This window comes from Olea europaea, unplaced genomic scaffold (genome assembly GCF_002742605.1).
Source record: "Olea europaea var. sylvestris unplaced genomic scaffold, O_europaea_v1 scaffold806, whole genome shotgun sequence".
In the NCBI taxonomy this organism is placed as follows: Eukaryota; Viridiplantae; Streptophyta; class Magnoliopsida; order Lamiales; family Oleaceae; genus Olea; species Olea europaea.
Window position 1 is genome coordinate 338,558 of NW_019266496.1, and position 18,624 is coordinate 357,181.

Genomic DNA, 18,624 nt, shown 5'->3' on the forward strand with positions numbered 1-18,624 from the left:
AATTACATATTTTATGGGATCCAATTCGATTTTTCTTGATTAGGATCATTTCCTCCTAATCATTTGACATTCTTTCGTTTGAACTTATATTTATTACTCGGTTATCTTTTGTCCATCCTTAAATGGAATTCAACAAGTTAGACTAAAGCATCGGAAAAACTAAAACTTTGAGGACTAATATATCGAAAATAAAAGATTTAAGGACTGCAGTAAAAATTTGAAATTTCAAGTACTGCATTAATTATTAATTTTGGCATCGAGGCTATTGTCAATGTTTCATAACAAGACTATAAAATAAATTCAATTTAAAAAGGACAAATGACATGTTGGGAATTGGCATGTTCAATGTCTGTATTTCCTTCAAATCCGTTCACGCACTGTGACCTTTCTTGTTCGACAAATTTCAATTCATCCATCCCTACAGTCATGCAAGGGAACATTGAACTTTTAGCACCTCCACTGTGTGTACTTTCCATGATCCTCTGGTTCATACTTGTCCCAATAAGAAGAAAAATGCATGTAAAATCTTTCAATTAAGTTTTTTAAAGCGATCGTGCTTCATGAACACGAGACATCTATAAACATTGTTAGTACACATCACTATGTGTGAATGATGATATTCATACAGAATTTCACGACAATGTAGAACTTATAGCAATATCTAACTAATGTGAAGCATGTCATGTAACATATTGGTCGTAGATTAAGTACGTGAAAAAGAAAGTACAAACAAAGAGACGTACGATATATTATTGAATTATTCTATCCTCTTTACAGGAGGGTGTCGATGGTTTAAATTTGAAATGAAGACGTATTTCTTGATAGTCAATTCCTACTCAAAAAGTCTACATTCTACTTAATTCTTGTTTGGTACAAATTCTTTAAAGCTTATTTTCTCCAAACTCAATTTCAATAACATATTCTTCTAAGAAAATAATTTTATATATAGACCCATAATTTTTTTCCTACTTTTTAACCACTCCAAAAAATCATTTCTCACAAAATTTATTCTAAAAAGTCTAAATCAAACAAACTTTTAATTTTCATATTGTGGTCAACGAGGCCATGGGCATGTGGTCCTTTGGGTTACATTTGAAGTCTGAACGTGTGGAAAGTATTGTGATCAAGTCTCTTCATCGAGTTCAATTCTTGACATTATCCAAGACTAGAGATGACTAGTCCAATTATTAGGCCAAATTTGAGAAATTAACGTACTTAAAGAGAAAATTTGGACACATACAAGTGTGAAATTAGGACCAAAGGCACTAGCTATTGTCACCTGTTCAGTCAACATGTGGCGGCCAATAAAACAGCAATGCCGGCAATTAATTGACAAGACTTCCGTCGTGAGGCTCCGTTGAATTCGGAGGGTTTGCACAGTTGCTTTCAAAATAACTATCGTTTATACATTCAAATATGATACTCGACACACATTTCCTAAATATCTCTTCTAAAAATAAAGTTAGCCAATCGAATTCCCTAACGATTTAGGAGACTGAAAGTAAACACGAATAGTTACATTTTATGGACAAAATTAATTTCTATAGTCGACTCTAAATGTCAGTCATTATACCTAAATATTATGGGAATGGACACCATTAATGGCCCTTTTTTGGATTTTCCGAGCGTCACGGGAGAAAAGAATAATGAAAAAGAAGAGCATGCAGCCATTTTTAATAGTCCCTTTTCTTAGTTATTATCCCTTTGCCTGATTGGAAAAGAAGAAGAATAAAGAGATAACTTGCTAATTACATTATCTCTGCATAGAAGCGTTTGGTGCACATAAAGATTGACCATTTTCAAGCAATGACAATTTTATGTAGGTTTGGACATCGGGTGGGTCAATCCGGATATTTCAACACCCAAAACCACATATTATGCTTTGGGTATCTCGTAAATGAAATCATTTGAGTCTTTCTAAATACTGGAATCAAACCCAAATCCAAACTGTCAAGTCCTATTTGGTTTCGGTTCTATCCATAATATTTTTATATACATTTATTTAATAAATATGCTATATAGACTCTTTTGGTACATAAACCTAATACGCTGGTACTCGAAAATATATGTGCAATGGAGAAAATCTAGTTAAAAAATCTTCAAAAAGCAAAATATTGGATACTAAAAGTCACGAAAATAGGAGAAAATAAGAATAAAAATAAAAATAAAAAATGGGATTATAATTTTTAAAAAAATAACTTTTCTTAATAAATCTTATTCGATCTATAAGAGATGTATACTAGGCGTATAATTTAATTATGAACAATGCTTGATTTCTTCGACCTGCAAAAAGAGCTGATATAAAAAATTCTAATTAAATATATAACTAATATAGTATTAAAAAATTACGGTCCACATATTGAACTCGCTTTGTTTGAATAAAAAATAAATATTTAAAAAGAGAACAATGAACTTAAGATAACAAAAATGTACAACATAGCTCGAGCAATGAAAATATGAAATTTAATTGCCATGCGTTAAAAATCATTTAAGTTTATTAATAATACAAGAAAGTAAAAAGTTTGAATTGCAAAAGAATGAACGCTTTGATTCATCAACTTATATTATAATCTGTTAGAAATTTTTGATTTATAAAAAACTGAAATTGTAAACATTAACATATAATAACCTCTAAGATGCAACAATTTGATGTAAGGTGAGATGTAAAAAAGTAAGAACCAGTCTGAGTTTAAAGTTTTAGACAAATTAATACCAAAAATTAGGATTTTTAGGTTTTATATGTTTTTTCCAACCAATGAATTATAAATAAAAATTTTGATAAAAATTGGTCCCATTCAAGTACTCACGGCTTTGGTTCAAGGATCAAGAATCGAACCAAACCCAATTGATTCCTGATTCTCAGTTCCAACTCTTAATTTATTTTTTCGGGAATCGAATCGAAACATTTGGTTCGGGAGATTCAGTACTGATTAAAATGCTAGGCCTACTTTCATGGCACACAAAGGTACATAACCTGATTAGACCTTTTACATATTAACAAATTGGACAAAATTTTTATTGGATTGTGTTATTTGTACATAAAAATAATACATAAGAGATTACATATAATGATGTGGAGGATAAATATTGAATGAAAAATGTGACTGTGTTTTAAACTGACAAATAATAGAATAACATGTACTATTATATCCATTATATAAAACTTAATATACATGTAGATCAAATTTTATTAGTGCTTCCATTTCTCTCTTGGCATATGAAATCATGGCTGATTAACGGGTGACCCTACACAATTCATAGGATAACCTCATATTTTATGTTAAATCACGGTTAGAGGTGTGAAAAGAGTTTGACTTTGCGGGCTCAATACATGTTTGACTAGGCCCAATCTCGACATGATCCGTCTAGAAATTCCATTTTCTGTCTTCAAGCTTGTGAAACTGTTTAATAGATTTCGAATAAGAAATAAAAATGGAAAGTACATAGATTTTTACCTTGCATATATTTTTGGCTTATTGTTGAATGTACAGAGATTTTTACCCTCATTCATCTTAGGATCCGTTTAGTTGCAAAAATAAAATTTGGGTGAAAAAAAAATGAATTTCAGAAAATTGAACTGTCTAGAATTTGTTTTACTGAAAATTAGCAATTAACTGTATTTGATTGGTATAGTTTTTTACCTGGAAAATGTTAAAATTTTGGATCTTTTCTTGTTCGTTTGACTTTGTTTTTCATGAAAATTGTCAATTACCATACCAAAAAAATAAAAAATAATAATTAAAAAAATAAAAAACGAGAACCTAGAAAACAGTTTCTTTCTTTCACCAATTCAAGGAAAACAGGCCACGTGTGGGTGTGGGTGTGGGTGTGGGTGTGGGTGTGGATGTGGATGTGGGAGGAGGGAAAAGGAATTTCATGGAAAATTGTTACAATCAAACAACTCGAAAGTGGATGGAAAATTTTCCATATCAAATAGGCCCTTAGTGAAAGTTAAATCAGGTACTTTCGAAAAAAATTAGAAATTGAAAAATATTGTATTTTTAAGTTTAACGGGAAAATACTCTTTCCTCACAAATCTATTCTTACCAAGAAAAAAACATGTAGCATTTTTTATTCAATGATTTTGTCTGCAAATTTTGATTTTAATTTTGGGAAGTACTACATGTACATAATTGTCTACATAATGGTATCCATAATTACACGTGGCACTAGATCCAATCTTTAATTCAAATCTCACACTTGTACATCAATAATCGGATGATTACCACATCACATTATGGACACTATTATGTACAATAATTATGTACAAGTAAAATTTTCTTTTAATTTTATTTGCTTGGATCTTATGGGATCTAACCTTCCAAAAACAACATATCTATTGATTTGGTGGAACGAAACTTTCGAAATTAATTGCTGCATTAATTTGCACCACTTTTCAATATATTTGGGTTAGGGAAATATTTTCCCCATTTTGAAGACAAACACGATATTTTTCTACTTGGACCCATGTCACATGTTAAATTTCCATTTAATTTAGGTAGTGAAAAATGGATGGTTGTATTTGCATTTGGCATCACATTGTTATTTAAGGTAACTACAATTTTTGTAAACTACATCACTTTATAATAAAAATAAATAAAGGTCCTTAACATTTGTTTCATCTCTCGATCACCACTTCAAACTTGCTCGACAAATTCATTTATCAAACTTAGGACATCTTTCTCCACATGATAATTTAAGCAGTTAAGTTCCAAGTTGGACAAGGCGTTATGATAACAATGTTATCTCATCCGTCAATTTACAATGAATAAAAGACAAGCAATCCTCGCGTTTTTATTTTCAACCTTCTATTTATTAACATATTTTGTCTAATGATAACAATTTCCTTCCTTGAATATTCATCAAGAGAGAGCATAAAAGTACTTATTTACTCCTCATATAAAAACGTAATAAACACAAAGTTGTGACAAAAATATTTGTCTTTCTCTTCAAATTACGTTTATAAAATATTTGTATGTAAATTGTTATAAGGATAAAGCGTGCAAAATTAATGTAACAATAAGTAGAAAGAGATATGAGTGGCATTATAACCACATATATCAAAGTTTTGGGCCGTCACTTGGATACAATGACATACAACCCATTAGAATTGGCCTAGATTTGTGGTTTCTTCTTGGAATAATTAGGCCCAGGCTTGCTAAACCAAGACAGAATTAGGGGGAAAATTCGATTTTTTTCTCTTCAATCCACATACGGCAATGGCGAAAATTCAGCTGTAATTATTTTTTTGTAAGAAAATATTCCTTGGAATAGATTTTTTTGAGAATATATGGTTAAAAAATAAGGAAGTTTTCTCGTTCTACGTGTAAAATCATTTTATGGAAGAATATGTGATTGAAAATGAGTTTTAAAAAAATTAATTTTTATAGGATCTCGAAATAAATTCATTTGCCTTGTTTTTTCAATATCGAATCCCACAATTATTCACGAATTCCTTATTGTCGCTCATAGTCTACAACGAACACCATTCATTTCGAACCAAAATAAATAAATAAAATAAATAAATCAATAAAAGTTTTTATAGACATCTATATACTTTCATTTAAAGATATTTCTAAAATATCATTTAAAATTTTACAGACTTTAATTTTAGAAAAATCTTGTATATATATTATTGCACATCATTTTAAATTGCTACTTTCCAAATAATCACAACACACGATAATAAAATTAAATTTTTATATTTAAAAAATATTTTTATAAAAACATAAAAATATGTGTCACCTACATTAGAAAAATTAAACAACCAAAAAAATACAAAAATAAAAAATTAACATTTCAATATTCTTTGATGAAAAAAATGAAAAAATCGCTCTATTCAATACTATCAACATGTTCAAATATGTAAATAGTTATTAAATTAAACAAGTAACCAACATATAAAAATCTAAATACGCTTATTTTTTATTTTTTTTTTATTTTTTTTTGGGGGGTAAGAAATGTGGAGAATAGAATTGAGTTTCTTCAAGAAAACAATCTTTATTCTGAAAAAATAATCAAATTTTACTTCCGATGATCTTCATGTTGGTGAATAATGATCGTTTGACTTCTTGCAAGTATACGATATCTTGAACAAATAACAAAGTGATGAGTGGGATGTCGTTGTCACGAGAAATATTTACTCAATCTAGTGTCAATTAATTATGACTCTAATCGAATAGTCAAGAGTGTTTGAATGATTTTATACTAATTAATTTAATTAAACTAACAATTTTAGTGAGCAAATTATGAAGTTTTTGTAAATTTAGATGAGAATGTTACTAATACCTTGGATCTCCCTTATTGACTCATTTCAATAACATGACAATATGTGTACATTCTTGTCAATCAATATTTCTAAGTTAATTAAAAAATTTCTCGATATCAATTAAATAACCTCTCAGTTGACATTTTTATATTTCTATAAAAGATGTTGCTACGCCCCTAACTGAACCACTTCAAAAAGTCCACCACCATATCAGGCGAGGCGTGGAATGCTCATTCGAAGTTGTTCCAAAGTGGTTCTTTAAGTGGTTCCGATGTGACTTCATCAATGGAGATGACCTGCTATCACACTACGAGGCATAGATAATTCTGCAGGACTGGTCGAAGCGCCCTAACCCCCTGAATTTGAGACGTAATGAATCCCGTGGACCCTGGCCTGAGGATTCGCCGCCGATTTCAGAATGAGATCATTGTTAAGATCTTTTCTGCCCCTAAGGTTTAAAGTGATTTGACGTCTCCATGAGGCTAGTTGATACGACATATCAACTTTATGTCAAGTCAACTCGAGAGAAGTAACTACCTGCCCACTCTACGGACACGGCTGATTGACGCTTATGAGCAGACGCCTCATACCATTAAAATGTATACACATGTCTCACATCCAACGACTCTCTTCACCTATAAATACCCAAGGTTTGACAAGAGGCAAAGGTAATGAAACTCTTCCTATTTAGTACTCCATAGCAAGCAAATATATATTCTCCTCCCCACTATTTTGTACAACCTTGGTACTATTCCAATCACCTGAAGCTAACTTGACCGTCGGAGTATATACGATCGCCGCCATCCCCGCTGGTCCCGGCCTGGTGCATCTGACCGGGCGTTGATTGTGCGTAGGGAGAAATACGTGGGGTGGCTATCGATTGGCCACGTGGAGGATCCAATTTCTGAGGTCAACAGATTGACGCCGTCTGTGGGAAACTTCCCGTCCAAAGTTCTACATTCTCTACCGGAGAAAACATCGGAAAACTAGTGACTTACTCTGAAAAGGGCACGTTCTTGAAAAAAACAAAGTTGAGTTATATCCCGAATTCTTATCACCCTTGAAAAAGGAGATAGAATGAGCTCCAGCCATGAAGACGACAATCCCATGAGAGAGGTCTCTAAAGAAAAGGTGCTCCATAACAATGTCACTCACCAGAGACTCCATCACCGACATCGCCGAGGTGCAAGAACAGCCATGCTCACTGAAGGGATGGCTCAAATAGCGGCGAGTATGAGAGACATCGCAGCTCAGAACATGGCGATGCATGAACTTCTCATGCAAGCCCAAGGTCATCAAGGTTATCAAATGCCCCAAGGATCTTACCCAGTGCAAGAAGCCCTTGTATCCCATTCCCGAGGCCATATGAGCCGGTACATAAAACGCCCCCTCGAAAGAGAAGTAGGCGCAGAAGCCACATCCTATGTGCAAGGAAGCCAGTCAGCAGAACCACAGCTAGGGGATAATTTTCCTCAAGAATACGAGGAACAAAGGTTAGTAAGCGTCTTCGACCGAATAGGGCAGGACCCTAGTAATAGGGTCTGCTCAGTGCGAAGATCAGTTCGGCAAGACCACGAACAAGAACATGCACCTCCTTCTAGAAATAGGAAGGATAGAAGGAACCTAGTCGATTGGGGAAGTCGAGGAGAAGCACATCAACCTCCCCAGGATATTCAAGATGATGAAGGGTCAGATGGGCCATGTCGAACTTATGAAATCGATGACGATGATGATAACCTCCCTTTTTCAAGAGAGATCCGAAGCTTCCCAATGCTGGCAAATTTCATGCCTCCTAAGATCTCCAAGTATGAAGGAAAGGGGGACCCAGAGAAGCATCTCACCAAGTACATGACGTAGATGGGCCTCAGGGGGGCCTCACCTGCTTTGAAATGCAGAGCCTTCCACTTAATCCTGGTCGGAGCTGCCGAAGTGTGGTATAGCAAACTTCCTCCCCTGAGCATTAGGAGTTGGCCAGATTTGAAGAAGACATTCTTAAACCAATACCTCTCACGCAGGAAAGGAGAGGCCCCAGTGCAGCGCCTGCAAGATATGAGGCAGGCCCCTGGAGAGACGCTGAAAAGTTATCTCGCCAGTTTTACAGAAGAAATCACATACTGCGAACATGTTGGTGACAAAGAAGCCCTTTCAGCTCTGAAAGGCGGCCTCAACATGAACACTTTGTTCTGGAGGAACGTGCGCAGCAAGAATCCTGCCACCTATGACGAACTGGTGGAAATTATGAGAGTAAAAATCGTCAGTGAGGAAATGGTTGATCACCGAAATCGTGCCGTGCAAGGACTCCCTCCGCCTTAGAGGCAGGTAGGTCGAGGACCTGCAGCGCACCTTGTTACTTAGCAATGGACTCAAGCAGATCACACAATAGCTCCCATCTTCGGACAGGTACTGACCTCCTTCACATTGAATGCAGTCCCGATATTGGCATACGAGAATACTCTTGGCGAAGCAGGACCATTCGGAAGAGCTGATAATAAGAAGAAGAAGTGATCAAACAGGCCTTTGGAAGGTGTAAGATTCTGCACTTTCCATCAACTCTATGGGCATGACACTATTGAATGTTGAGATGCTAATTGACATCCAGATCGAGGTAACCCACATCCTTCCAGCAGGAGTGAATATTCTCGCAGATCCGCCTCCCCGAACAGGGAAGAGAGAGGACATAGAGAGCAATCACCCTGGAGAAGAGAATCAAGAGACCGAGTACAGTCTAGCAGAGAGATCAGGCCCCATTCTTTGGTATCCAAGTCTTTAGGGAGATCGATATAGTCATTGGGGGACCTCACATCGGTGGTAACACTAGGAACGCCCAAAGAAATTACACAAGGGAAGCAAATGACCCGCCAATGATTACCTACATTGTCAACGAGTCACAGGCGGCCAATAAGATGGCCCCAATCACTTTCTCCCAGGAAGATGCAGAAAGAGTTTACCACCCTCATTGTGACGCATCGGTTGTAAGGGTCGTAGTGGCTAGAAACGGACTCAAACGCATGCTCGTCAACAATGGAAGTTCGGTGAACATACTATTCGGCTCCACCTTCGACAAAATGCAAATTGAACATGGGTTGATCCCTATGACCAACCCACTATTCAGATTTACTGGAGACAGCATCGTCCCACGAGGGCAGATCACTCTGCTCGTCGAAATGGGTTCAGCACCCCTAGTGGCCCAACACTTCATGGAATTCTTAGTTATAGACCACAGGTTGGCCTATTATGGAGTATTGGGCAGACCCGCTTTAAAAGATCTTTGGGCTGTTACATCTATCCACTATGTGTATAAAATTCCCAGCTGAACATAGGATTGCTACGATCCGAGGTGACCAGATGGGCTCCAGGGCATGTTACTTGAACTCTCTGAGAAAGTCGGAGCCCCAAACTGTTAACGTAATCATAACTGAAGTTGCCAACGAAGCCAGTATGGATGTGGAAATGCTTGACGCCCCTGAATAAGGTCATACCTCTAAACAGGAGGAAGACGTCGACATGGAAGAGGCCCCTGAACAAGGACACCCTCTTGATGAGTTAGATCCCCGGATAATTAACTCTGAACCAAATGCAACCCCAATGGAAGAACTAGAAACTTTCTCTGCCAACCTAGAGGACCCTAGTCAGGTCTTGCGAATAGGGAAGGCATTGCCCCCTGAAGCAAAAGAGGAGATGAAAAGCTTCCTAAAAAGAAACTTGGATGTCTTCTTTTGGAAGCATGAGGACATGGTGGGAATTGATCCAAGGATCAGTTGCCACCATCTTAACATCAACTCCTCATGTGCCCCTCATCGGCAGAAAAGACGTGCCCTCAACCCAGAGAGGTACGAAGCTCTCAAAGACGAAGTAGACAAGCTTAACCGTAATGGTTTCTTAAGGAAAGTCATCTACTCGAAGTGGATATCCAACCCGATCCTGGTAAAAAAGCCTAGGGGAAAGTGGAGGGTGTGCGTAGACTTCACCAATTGGAATAAGGCGTGCCCTAAAGACAGCTTCCCACTTCTAAGAATAGACCAACTTGTGGATTCCACTGTTGGACATGAACTATTGAGCTTCATGGATGCGTATTCGGGTTACAATCAGATACCCGTGTTCCGACTTGACGAGGAAGCTACGTCATTCATCACTGACAGAGGACTCTACTGCTACAAAGTCATGCCCTTCGGATTAAAAAATGCTGGAGCCACATATCAGATGCTAGTCAACATGATGTTCGCTGAACTCATTGGCAAAACCATGGAGGTCTACGTGGACGACATAGAGCCTCCAAGCAAGCGAACACGTAAGTCACCTCGACCAAACCTTTCAGATACTTAGAAAATATAAGATGAAGTTGAATCCCCTCAAGTGTACCTTTGGGGTGGCTTCGGGTCAGTTCTTGGGGTATATTGTTAACCAAAGAGAAATTGAAGCCAATCCAGTCAAAATAACGGCATTGCTGCAAATGAGGTCACCTCAGAAATCGAAGGAGGTCCAAAGCCTCAATGGTCGAATAGCTGCACTCAGTCGCTTTATCTTTAGGGTCACTGATAAGAGCTTACCCTTCTTCAAGGTGCTTAAGCAAGGAAAGAAGTTCCAATGGACTTCTAAGTGCGAAGTAGCCTTCCAGGCGCTAAAAAAAACACCTCGAAGAGGCACCCCCTTTTGTCAAAACCTCGACCAGAAGAGTCTCTGCTGCTGTATTTGGCAGTATCGAACGTGGCGATCAGCGTTGTTCTAGTTAGAGAAGAAAATGAATGACAGTTGCCAATATACTATGTCAGCAAAGCACTCCTTCCAGCTGAAACACGTTACCCAGACATGGAGAAATTGACACTTGCCCTCATCACAGCCTCAAGAAAATTGAGGCCATACTTCCAGGCCCACTCAATCGACGTTCTTACCAACTTCCCATTGAAGCAGGTGCTGCAGAGAACAGACACATCAGGACGCCTACTAAAATGGGCAATCGAGCTCAGCGAGTTCGACATATTGTTCCAATCTCGATGTCATAAAGGGCCAGACCCTTGCAGATTTTGTGGTTGAGTTTGCCAAAACCTCAGAAATGGATGCAATAATGGAACCAGCCGAACCCCCAACCTGAAAACTGTTCGTAGATGGATCCTCAGGAGAGGCAGGCTCCGGGGTAGGAATAGTCTTGGAAAGCCCAGACGGTCACAAGCTAAATTGCGCGGTAAGGTTTGGCTTCAAAGCCTCGAACAACGCTGTCTAATACGAAGCCCTTCTAGCAGGCCTTAGACTGGCAAGAGAGATGCAGGTTAGAAGGCTTGTGGCCAGCAGCGATTCTCAGCTGATAGTGAATTAGGTCAGTGGAAGCTTTGCGGCCAAAGACAGCGGCATGGTCGCATACTTGAAATTGGTTCTGGACCTAGTCCCCCAGCTTAAAAGGTTCGAACTGATTCAAGTCCCACGTCTAGAGAACATACACGCAAACGCCTTCTCAAAATTGCCCAGCAGCAAGGATTCTAAGTTATTAAAAGTTGTCCCTATTGAACACTTGGCGAAGCCCTTCATTTTCAGAGGAGAGGAGGTACTTTGGATAGAAGGAACCCCATTATGGATGTAGCTCATCATCGCCTATCTAAAGGATTAGACACTACCTGCTTCCAGAAGCGAGGCAAGGAAGTTGAGGAGAAGGACTGCGCACTTCGTCCTAAAAGAGGATGTGCTCTACAAAAGAGGCTTTGCCTAACCACTTCTCAGATGTGTCGAAGGCAAAGAGGCCACATATATACTTAGGGAAATCCATGAGGGAATCTGCAGAAATCACTCTGGAGGAGCGGCCTTGGCACACAAGGTTCTCCGCCAAGGCTACTTCTGGGCAACCCTGAAAAGGGATGCTTGCCAGTTTGTCCAGAAATGTGATAAATGCCAACGCTTCTCGAATATTCAAAGGCAGCCTTCTCAGAACCTCTTTGTAGTAACTAGCCTCTGGCCATTCACTAAGTGGGGCATCGACTTCATTGGTCCACTCCCTAAAGGAAAAGGAAGCGCGACCTTCGCCATTGTCGCCATTTGACTACTTCACCAAGTGGGTCGAGGCTAAACCTCTTGGGAAGATTACCGAGGCAAATACTACAAAATTCGTCTGGAAGAATATCATTTGCAGGTTCGAAATTCCCCACTCTTTAGTGTCCGACAATGGGAGACAGTTCGACAACAGAAAAATGCGAGAATTGTGCGACGAACTGGGGATAAAAAAGGATTTCTCAACGCCTCATCACCCGCAAACAAATGGACAAGTTGAGGCAGTAAACAAAACCATCAAGCATACCCTGAAAAGAAAGCTTGACACATCAAAGGGGGCTTGGGTCGATGAACTTCCCCATGTCCTCTGAGCAATCCGAACCACCAGCCGAACTACAACTGGGAAACCACCATTCTCAATGACATATGGGGCCGAGGCAATGAGCCCGGTCGAGGTCAGGGTCCCATCACACCGTCGAATACACTACAACGAGATAAGTAACAACGAGGCTCGAGTGAACGAACTCCACCTCCTTCAAGAAAGAAGGGATACCTCCCAGGTGATTTTGACAAAATATCATAGGAAGACGACCCGCTATTATAACTCCAAGGTCAGAAACCGAACTCTTCGCCTAGGAGACCTCGTCCTCAGGAGGGTCTTCCAATCATCAAAGCCAATCGGGTCAGGAGTGCTTGGACCGAACTGGGAGAGTCCTTATCGCATTCGTAGGAAATCCCGACCTGACACTTTCGAAATTGAAGACATGGCAGGGAAAGCACTATCTCATCAATGGAACATCGAACACTTAAGGAAATATTATCAGTGATAAGTTTTTGTTCCGATTCGATCTCGAGGTTGTCTGATAAGTGTGTGTCCCGATCCGATCTCATTTGTAATTTTCTTATCTTACTGAGCGCTGAAAATGCCTTGGTAATGGATAATGTAACTTAAAAAGTATTGATACTTCAGTTCTTTGTCACATTGGTTATCAAATTATTACCTCAATCCCTCAGTATTATTACTTAAGTGATCCGATCTTCTGATTATTGTTAAGAGACGCTTGGTGATTACTTAAGTGGTCCGATCTTCTGATTGTTGTTAAGAGGCGCTTAGTCTTGAAAGTTTTTCATTCATATATGCGTAAACAGATCAATACAATAAGAAAGTAGAAGCAATAACACTTGGTAAAAAAAATTTCATTTCATTCACTTCAAATTTACAAGAGGCCCAAGCCATTACAAAATAAGCCCTACTCTACGGGAGGCTCCTCGCCACCAGCCTCTGCTTTGCCAGCCTCGGGAGCTGCTAGAGTGTCCTCTGCAAGCCTATCAGGTTGGCTTCCAGTAGGTCCCCCAAACTCTGCCTCTAAAGAGATGTCCAAAGTAGGGTGGACCTCTTTCAATTGACCCAATATGCCTTGGGCACTCCAAGAGGCCCAGAAATTTGCAAAGTCGTCGTACAGGGGATGTTCCTTGAAGTGGTTGTTTACGAAATAATTCTTTCGATTTAAAACTACCGCAAGTGTACAGTTCATAACAAGTAGTAAAGTGGATTTTAAAAGTCCGAATATCGTCCCTCAGAGATTGAGTAGTTCAATTCCAGATAATCTAGCCTTAACCGAATCTAATTGAGTGGAAATATGGTCTAATTTCAATTAAAAACCCTAATTTCAACTAGAAACCCTAATTTCTCAATTAGAAACCCTGATTTCAAAATTTCTCTAATTAAACAACTTAAACACTCAAGTAAATGAAATTAAGAAAGTTTAAAAGCTAATTTGTTAAAATGAATCAAACTAAACTCACTAGGATCACGAATCCCTAATTGAAGTTATAAAAACCCTAATTTCATAAAATTAATGATTCGATGAAAAGTTGCCAATTCAATGTTCCTAATTCTATCCAATATACTCTCTCGATATATATTAGACCTATTCTTGCATACCACCAGCCTATATCTCTATGGATGATGCAAACATAAAAGAATGCATGTAGTTTTGTGAACAATTTAAGAATTACATAAAGTATAGGGGTATATCTCTATCCCCTATCGGACCCTATGTTAATTTACACCTTATCGAACCTATTCCACTTCTCTCGAATGTAAGAAATAAGTCATCAATACTCACACAATCATTGGCCACTAATTGCGGAAGAAAATTAATGCATGTAAATCAATCAAATTATCCAACGAATCTTTATATCAAGTTCATGAAATATAGACAAACAACGGTTCATCGATCACCTAGTAATTGAAACCCTAGCCTAGAAGATTCATAATTACAGAAAACAAAATGAAATTAATGAATAGAAAGAAGAAGACCCGCATGAAAGTTCTTGAAATCTGAAATCTTGAATAAAACCTTGAAAACTCCTTTGAATCCTTGTGAAATCGGCTTCAAGTTCGTGTTTCTTGCCTCCAAAAGTTGTATTCTTCTTCTCCCTGGACGTTCTGCCCTACTTCTGATGAATTTTGACTTTTATATCATGTCCTCACGGAGCCCCGAAAGAGTTTCAATTAAAAACAGAAGTTCAGATTTTTTATTGAATTTAAAGCCATGCGACCGCATGGTGTTAAACCATGCGACCTCATGGTTCAATTTTTCAGCTCAATTGAAACCCTGCTAGACCCTGTGCGGCTGCAAGGAATTATAACCATGCGGCCGCATGGTTATAAAAATTTTCCTTTGGATAGCTTTCAATATTTTGATCATAACTTTCTCTCCCAATCTCCAATTGAAGTGATTTAAAGTGAATTGGGAAGAAAACTCAAAGATGTACACTTTTGATAGAAATAGGCTTCCTCAAATTCTATTGTTTACTATGCCAAAAATGGATCTCAAGTAGAGACTCAAAATCACGAGCATAACTTTTTCGCATGAAAGTTGATACTTGATAATACTTCGACCATATTTCACCTCGTGACTCCTTTCCTCATCCGATTGAGCTCTAACACTCTCGAATCTTCATTCCATTTCCCGTCTCATCTATGGATTATTTGTAACTTGGTCCCCGAACTATCGCTTTGTTCCGTTTTGGTCCTTTTTCGGCTCTTTTCTTCTGAATTCCATCTTTTCCATAGAAACACCTACATAGCATGAATTTAACAAGATTAAGTCATAATTCAACTACTTCGTCCATGTTTAAGTCATGTTTGTGAGCTAAATAAGTGTGTAAAAACACACTTATCAAATCCCCCAAACTTAAACTATTGTTTGTCCTCAAACAATGTAGTGACTTAATGCTAAACAAACATGGCTTAATAGCTTACCGTGTCTCAGGATTGGACTTAGTAATAATAATAGAAACAATATCAAGAGTGCGAGAATTGAATCAACCTTTACTCATCAAATGCAATACTCAACGTGTGTGTGTGAACTCATGCCAACATATCAAGCTTATGATCAGTAAATCCCAGACCCATAGTGGTCAAATTTATCCTTACGTCACTCGAGAGATACACAATCCCCAAATGTATTCTTTTCACACAATTTCTCCAGGGTGTATTCTAAGGTTAGGAGTTTAAACAATTCTAATCCTTACCCTCTCTTAGTTTGGATAGATTTTACCATTACAAGTTCACATATCAACAAGTAGAGACTCTCCGTATTTTTGATTGCTTCAACCTTTAGGATTAAACTAAGCTACTTGCTTCGCGTTGAGGTTATAGTTCTATCAACCAAATGTCCAACGAGGGCTTTTATTTTTAATTTTTTTTAATTTTTATTTTTATTTTTTATTTTTTTGTGTGTCATCTTCTCATTTGCTTTCTATATAACCCATGTAACGAGCTTTAGGCGATGACTCCCAAATCAGTTGGCTTTAGGGCATCGGGTTTTAAACCCTTGCAGTCTTATTCACTCGAGTTATAAAGGCTCGACAAGATGACTTTTTATCAACTCTCCTTTTTTCTTGCTTTCTATATGATCCATGTAACGAGCTTTAAGCCGATGACTCCCAAACCAATTGGCTTTAGGGCATCAGGTTTTAAACCCTTACAGATTTACTTGCTCGAGTCATAAAGGCTTTTTGAGAGAAGTGATAATTTTTCAATTTTTACTTTATGCCCTTTCTTTGTTTTTCTAGACATTTGACTTCTAAAACCATCCTCACTTAAAGCTTTCACCTATTTCTCACCTTTCGGGATTAAATAATCCACACATTATAATTTCATGCACGGAGCCCCCACTTATCTCCATGTTTTCCTACAATGGCTCAATCATCTCCAAACTATCTTAAAGTGATATTACGGGTTAATGTTATAGAGGGTTATTCTAGGTTTCTCCTAATTTATTCTAAAATTCCAATTAATAACTTAACACGTGACATGAGTGGCGTGCAAAAGAGTGTCAAGCAATGCATCAACAAGTATTAGCAAATTACATTCTGCACTAAATCCACAGTTTCTAGCTTATACATGTCCAATAATCACATCATAGCCGGCAAGGCTACCAAACCCACTCAAGCATGCAAACGTTCATAAAGATTCACTCATCAAGCATGCATCATGCAAAAACTTGTCAAACTTAACGATGGATTGTGAATATGCAAAATAATTACTTGTCGAATATTTGTTTGAAATTATGCTACCATCCCCCAAACTTATACAATACAGTGTCCTCAATGTAAAATGTAAAGTTAAAATGGCAGAATTTAAAACATGGACACAAGTTGGCAATAAGAGATTAACAAAACTCCCCTGATCAATGCGGTGGTTGTGGTGTGAAGTTGGGACCTGCAGCATCATCTTTAGGAGGAGATGGGAGGCGGGATAGGACTTATCTCAGCAATTCGGACTGCTGTGCTTGCTCGGCCTGAATGGCTTGAAGAGTACTTTCCATATTTCCCAAGCGATCCCAAGTCTCGTTCACACGCCACTGTATGCCATCCATTCTCCCAGCGTACATGTTCAACCTACCGTTCATAGTCTCCACTTCCCTTCTCGCAGCTGTGGCTTCATTCAAAGCACCTCTTGTGTAGTCTCGGGAGGAGTAGAGGTCTCTCTGCACTTTTTCAACAGTGGTGGTCATTGTCTCGAACCTCTGCTGGAGGTTTTGTACGTCTCTGCTAGTTCCAGTGGCTGTGGAAAATATCTGTCGAAGTAGCTGCGAATCCATCTCAACTGGCTGTGGCGGGGCTTGTGGTAAGTGTAAATATTCAGCAGCTTGTCCTTCTTCCTGCGCATTTTGTCTTTGCTACTCAAGTCTTTCTTGTTCTCTCTTCCTTATCCTAGCTCGTTCCTGAGCTTCAAATGTGGTGAGCTTTATCAATGGGCTTGATTTCTCAGGCATTTTCCCTACCTCAACTATAACACCAGCAGCAAGACATATCCCGCTAATCAGACTAGGCAAAATCATCGAAGACCGCCTATCTCCCCAGGTTCCTAAATTGTGTATCTGGTCAAAAATAAGAGTAGCCAAATCAACTTTGCATCCCCGGACTAAATGATATGTGAACCCAGTAGTTTGATCCGTGAAAGTTGTCCGATGCGATGTGGGTTCGATGTTATGGCACATGAAGACCCAAAGGATGGTTATGGATGGAGTAAGCTCAATTTGATGCCACTCTGCAGTGGGTAGGGGTCAAGCATTCTCTCTTCCCAAGAGAACCTCCACCACTTCATTCCAGTTGAATTGAGCGGGAATCGGGACCACATTGTCCAAATTAAGATTGTAGAAGTCATGAATGACGGCTGGGGAGAACATTATCCACTTACCTCGCACCCATGTCTGGTGTAAGTGTTCAGAACCCGGAGTCTCAATTTCACTATTGAAGTTTGCATAAAATTCTCGGACTAAACTTTCATAAACTGGGTGTGGCTTTTCTACAATCTTCTCCCATCCACAAATTTGTATCAGATTTGGTAACTCAAAACCACGAAAATCCTCTAACCGGACCTGTCTCTCTGGTATCATGCCCCACTGGCATATTATGTTCTCATATCGAGCTAACGTTTTGGCATCATAGAATCTTCGCACACCTCCTACTAGCTCTCTGGTGTGGATTGTGCCGGAGGAGGAACCAACCTTTTCTTTACCTTTTGATGTTCTCTTCGGCGGCATCCTGCACAAATAAGGAACGAAGTGTATCAAGTTCGTGAAATAAGGAAACAATGAAGAATATCAATGTCAAGCACAAATCCCCCAAACTTTCTTCAAAATATGTGCAATATTCAACGCATGGAAGTCAATGTAACATTAATATTGCATTAATGAGAAAAATTCAAAATTATGACTCTAACATGCATTTTTTGAAAATTTGACCCATGATCAAGTGACCAACTTCAGCCCCAAGCATCATCGAGAAATATTAAAATTTCCCCAGACAAGGTCTGGGCATATGAAAGTACTCATTGTGGTCTAGCATATATCCAAATTTCACTA